Source organism: Cynoglossus semilaevis, chromosome 16 (genome assembly GCF_000523025.1).
Source record: "Cynoglossus semilaevis isolate Cse_v1.0 chromosome 16, Cse_v1.0, whole genome shotgun sequence".
Lineage (NCBI taxonomy): Eukaryota > Metazoa > Chordata > Actinopteri > Pleuronectiformes > Cynoglossidae > Cynoglossus > Cynoglossus semilaevis.
Genome location: NC_024322.1, coordinates 11,865,984 through 11,871,501, shown reverse-complemented (window position 1 = coordinate 11,871,501; position 5,518 = coordinate 11,865,984). Strand labels below are relative to the sequence as shown.

General features: G+C 41.5%; 1 protein-coding gene across 2 annotated transcripts in view; it reads right to left on the bottom strand.

Annotated features, from left to right (window-relative positions):
* fign (fidgetin) overlaps window positions 1-5,518 on the bottom strand; it is a 70,203-nt gene that overhangs the window by 20,160 nt on the left and 44,525 nt on the right. The window lies entirely within an intron of this gene.

The window sequence follows — 5,518 nt, the reverse complement described above, 5'->3', positions numbered from 1 at the left end:
TGACCTTCCATGGCGGCGCGTACTCACCCCCTATAGCTCCCCCTCCTCCCTCCCCCTCCTCCCTTCTCTGCTCCCTCTGTTCAACCCCACCCCTCCACCCCTGTTTCACACCATCAGGCAGACCTTAACCCTTCCTCTCTCTCCCGTCCTGGCACTCGAGGCTCCCTCTGCCAGCGTCTGGCTCCACGCCAGACTGTCAGCCACCCGTCGCCAGCGCGGAGAATGACCGCCGAATCGCCGAGAACTTTGGTGTAAACCACCGAGAGCTCACATCTCGTCCTATGAACCCGATCAGCTCTTTGTCCCAGACGTCAATTTAAGGCAATTAGCCGAGGGGACGGTGACGAGGACAAGTCAACACATGGAGCGAAACTGTTAAGGTGTTAAATGTAAAACCCTGAAGTCAACCGTGTATTAACGCAGTACAATTTACTGCACAGATAAAAATATCCTTTACCAAAGGGATGAGCTGAATTATATGACGCTACTGTATTATGAATACAAATCCTCTGTTTCTGCTATAAACTCTCACACTTTTCACTCTGAATTCTTTAAAAAAATCCAGGGTGGAACTACTGTATTATGAATACAAATCCTTTTCACTCTTTGAATTCTTTAAAAAAATCCAGGGTGGATTTTCATTAACCAAAAAAAAATGGAATCTCAGTTTCCTAAATGCGACAATAGTTTGGTGTCTCTGCTGAACTATGGCTGAAAAATAAAACATTGTTGTGTGCATTAATGACTTGGGATGACATTATATTTTTAAATCTTTAACCAAACTAATGGTAAGTAACAGTCTCTCCATATATTCCCCTAAATAATACTATTTACAGCATGAGTTTTCTGCAGTTTTCAACGTAGACTAAGTATAAAAGCATACAGCCTTCTAATACGTAAAATATTTTTTCTAGCGTTGGAAAATACAGACTTTTTTTAATGCAATTAATTCAATAAAAAAATAGAAAAATATAACAGTGTGAGTGCTGCGACAAGTGAGAAATGAAACAGTGCGTGAAGTGCTGTTTATATTTATTTGTATATGCGTTGCATGTATATCCTCCCCCCCATGTCTCCCCCTCCTCCTTCGCATTTTTAAAGGTTTACGTTGATTAAACAGGTCAGTGTGGAGACAGATGAGAGAAAAAGCCTGCATTTCACATGTGTATTACTCTGAATAACTTATAAAAACGACAAATATGCCACGGCCGAACAAAGTGCTTCAAGGATGTCCACATGCATGGGTTTTCAGGCCGGGCTCGAACGGCGGCCTCGATTACCAGATTAGTCAGACAGTGTTTTGTGAGAACACAGGAGGAATTTCAATAGAGCAAATACAGTTTTCTCTCATCCTCTCATCCAAGGCTTGTTGCTCTTTCACAATACAAAAGTCACCAACAGCTCGCAATAATAAAAACACCTTGGAAGAAGGACAGGGGAAAAAGAGAAAAAAAAAAAAGAGAGAGAAAACACACCTCTCTCTTCACCAAGGTTATTCAATGATAAGCAACAGCTCTTGGGCAAACAATGGCGACTCCAAGTGCCAGCTATTTTTCCAAAGTCGTGCAACTGTTGATTTTGTTAATCATAGTCCTTGAGCATTAAATATTTACTGACGTCATTTCTATACATGTGAACACATTAACATGTACGGCCGCACCGACACGTCCAAGCTTTCTTCTCCGTATCCGTTTGACGTCCTCTCTCTCTTCACCACTTCAACCAAACCATTATATTTCCACGTACAAAATATCACACTTGAGTTGAAACCTTCAGCTCAACACAAAATAAACATGAAATGAAGAAATAACTTCCACCACATCTTTATTCTAATCCAACTGGCAGGAACACACTCTTGTTGTGGATAAACAGCGCAACTTTGTTTGGTTTTTCTTTCTTTTTTTTTTCACGTCTAATTTAATGTAAAAAAAGTATAATGAGGGCATCAGTGATTTAAACAAACATTTCTTTGGCTGCCAGCTGAGGGCTGTGATAATTACACAGGCGAATCTAAGGAACGCACATGAATCTCCTGCTTCTAAGTCCACATTAGAAGCCGTGGTGCTAAACCTAGTTTAGTACACCTGGGGATTGTCTATTCTGGCCAATCCCCAACAGGCTTGGAGCTGCTGCCTTGTCTCCTTATGAGCGCAGAGACACTTCATGTGAAGGAGACGGAACAAAGCCTGTGTGTGTGTGTGTGTGTGTGTTTTCCATGTGCGCAAAATGAGGAGAGCGAGCAGTTTAAAGGCAGAAAACGCTGTCCCCTGTATAAATAATGTGCCTGGCACACATGGCCTGAATAAAGTGGCCCCGGCAACATGACTTATGACAGCGGCGCTGTTATAATCTGTCATTTAATGGAGCCTATAAGCTTATTATGCATTATGGTATGGATCATTATGACTTCACTGCCTGTGTATGGGAAGGATTGGCTACTTTAAAAAGAATTGGAAGGAGAACAAGGAAGCCCGTCCTTCATCAAACTGCAACGTAAGGAAGCACAGGCGGTCAGAACGCACGCCGTACGAACGCACGCCGTACGAACGCACGCCGTACGAACGCACGCCGTACGAACGCACGCTGGGCTTAAATGTATATATAACAACAGATAAAAACTCCAGGAAAGTAAAAACAAATATGCAGATGGAGTCCATGTCACGTTAAACTGCATTTGTGGCAATTAGAGGTAAAAAAAAAAAGATAAAAAAAAATTAAAATGACAGGCCTGTATCCAGGAGACGTACGAAGGGCGAGCACCGGCAGCCAATGATCGGCACATGCATTTTAGAAAATGTCTATGCCATATGCTGTCACTCAGAGGAAGGGGAAGAAAAAACAAGAGCGAGCAGACAGTCGCTGTGTCTAAATGAGATGGTAGGAAGAGGAAGAGGGGGGAGGCGGAGGGGAGGGGAGGAAGAGGAGGAGGGGCGGGAGGGGTAGAGAAAGGGAGGATGTCAAGGATTCATGGTCCTTCATCTTTTGCAGCAAAGCAAACACGTTCCCCGGTATAGAAACAGACAGATGCCTCCACTTTTTTTTTTTTTTTTTAAATGCAGTCCAACTTAGATCACTGTGAGAATTGTCAGCACCGAGCAGAAACACAAAAGATAACACAGCAAGTTGCCATGAGGGAAACGACAGAGATGTGGTTACAAGAGAGCCAAAGAGACGGGTGGGGGGTGGGGGGGGGGGTTGAATACTTAGAAGAAAGAACTGCATTTCTTTTTTTTTCTCCCCCTCCCCAGCCCCCTAACGCCTGACTCTGCTGGAGATGACCTCACTTTTTTATATGAAAAGACGGCACTTAACATATTTGCTTAAAGATAATAATCCTGCAGCTCGTACGACGCAGCCGAGGAGAAGGAACGGCTTCTCTCTTAGTTACAGACAAACACATCCCTCTAAAGATGAAGGTGAAGATTTCATCAATTTACCTCAGCCCTGCAGACGTCCCGGGGGGGTGTATTCACACACACACACACACAGCTCCAGGTACACAGGAGCTGGCTTTAATTGTCATCATTAGCCGACATGTTAAAAGTGTCAGTGCTGCCGAACAACAACCACTGCCACAGAGACTCAGAGTCAAACTGGCAATTTTACTGATGTCTGATGAGAGGGAGACACTTCAGGTCAGGGACTGAGGATTTAGAGGAGAAAAACTTCAATTTAAAAAGTGAAAAAAAAACTGAAAATTGATTTGAGGCCCACTACATAAACATTCTCCAAAAGGAAAAAAAAAACACAAAGTGGAGATATTTCTAATAGAGAAAACAAAAATTAACTATGGAATAAAAAAGGTCTTTGAACCCGAAAACAATTAATTTGTATGTAGTCCATCAACGGCTAAAAATAACAACGGCGTCTCCGTACGTCTCGCTAATTGTGTTGCCGTGTGGCATGGAGGGATTAGATGTTGTTTACCTCACACGGCGCGTCGTCGTCGTCTGTCTAAGTGTGAACGTACAGTATATAGGAGGGAGAGCAGAGGGGTGAGAGAAAACAAGAAGGGAGGGTCAACCATTGTCACCAAATTCAGGCTTTCAGAGATTTGTGTCAAACAACAACAGCAGCAGCAGCAGCAGCAGCGCCGACTGTCGTCAGGTGCTTCCCTAACAGAGATAAACAGAGCTGTCAGCTTCTTTCCATGCACACCGGGGGTGTCTGGGGTTAAGTAAGGACCTGCGAGAATCACCTAACTCTCACACACACACACACACACGCAGCAGCTGAAACACACACACAAATACAACGCTGCCAGGTCATGGACTGATAAATATTCCCAGCTTCATCACCAGGATACAGAAGACGAAAACTCACAGTTAATGGTTTTCTTATTGCAAAAAGATTGTTGCCCCCCCCCCCCCACCACACCCCCTTCACTGTGTATTTTCTACAATAAAGGTGTGAACATATGAGTTGGCGTGATAACACGCTAATGTTTTGATGTTTTCAAATTAAATTACAGTTTCATCTGCAAAACTGTGAATGCTTCGACACAAGGTTAACATTTAGAGCTGTGCATGGGTTTGTTTTTTAAATAAATAATTCACCATTCTGCTCATTGTCTACATTTTTTGCAGCTCTTTTTTTTTTTTTAATGCCAAACACATGCACGAGGGGCAGAGCTTCTAAATATGAAACTGCACAAAAGCATCAAATTTAATATCCACTTGACAAAAACACACATTTCATCCAAAACACTCCAACATAATGAAAGTGGTGGAAATGTACATTTCTTTTTTTTTTTGTTACCCACAAAGTGACAGCTGCTGCAATGGTGTTATTTTTGAAGAGGAGTAAAAACACACTTCAGCCCAGCAGCGCTGCTGATGATGTTAATTTCCTCTCAGAGCAAAACATGCTAATGAAATGTGTGAACACAATTAAGGAAACTGTTCCGCGGAGTTGGAGGAGGTTAACTTGGGATAAGTGTTTGGAAAAGGCAGAGAGTCCACAACTTCGTACTGTCTCCTGACTTTTGTCATTAAAAACAGAGAGAAGTCTTTGTGTCAGTTTCTACACAAAAAAAAAAAAAAAAATATATATATATATATATATTTGCTGCTCAGTTTGTCAGGCCAAGTTAGTTAGCATGACAAACTTTCTAAATTTAGTTACACACATAAGGTGGTTTATATGTTAGATGGAAATTAGGAATATTATTGTTGTTGTTGACACGTTTCTATTTTATATTTTTAAATTTTATATCGCATAAAAAATTCCTGAGGAAACTGCTGAACAGTGTCATCATCATGTCATTTCATTTATTTAAAAAAATAACTCTATATTTACAATCGCTCCAGAGTTACAGTCATGTTGTAAAAGTGAATTTGAAATTTTCAGAGCAGCCATGAAAATATGTTTTAAAAAAAATCATAACAAGGGGCGAATTAAATGAAAATATTTGACTCAGAAGAGCCTGAAAGAATTTAGTTTCAAAAATGGAATTTTTTTTAAAACTCTTACACCTAAATTCCCAGCTGTCTCTGTGGTCCAATCATCTGCTGTATCC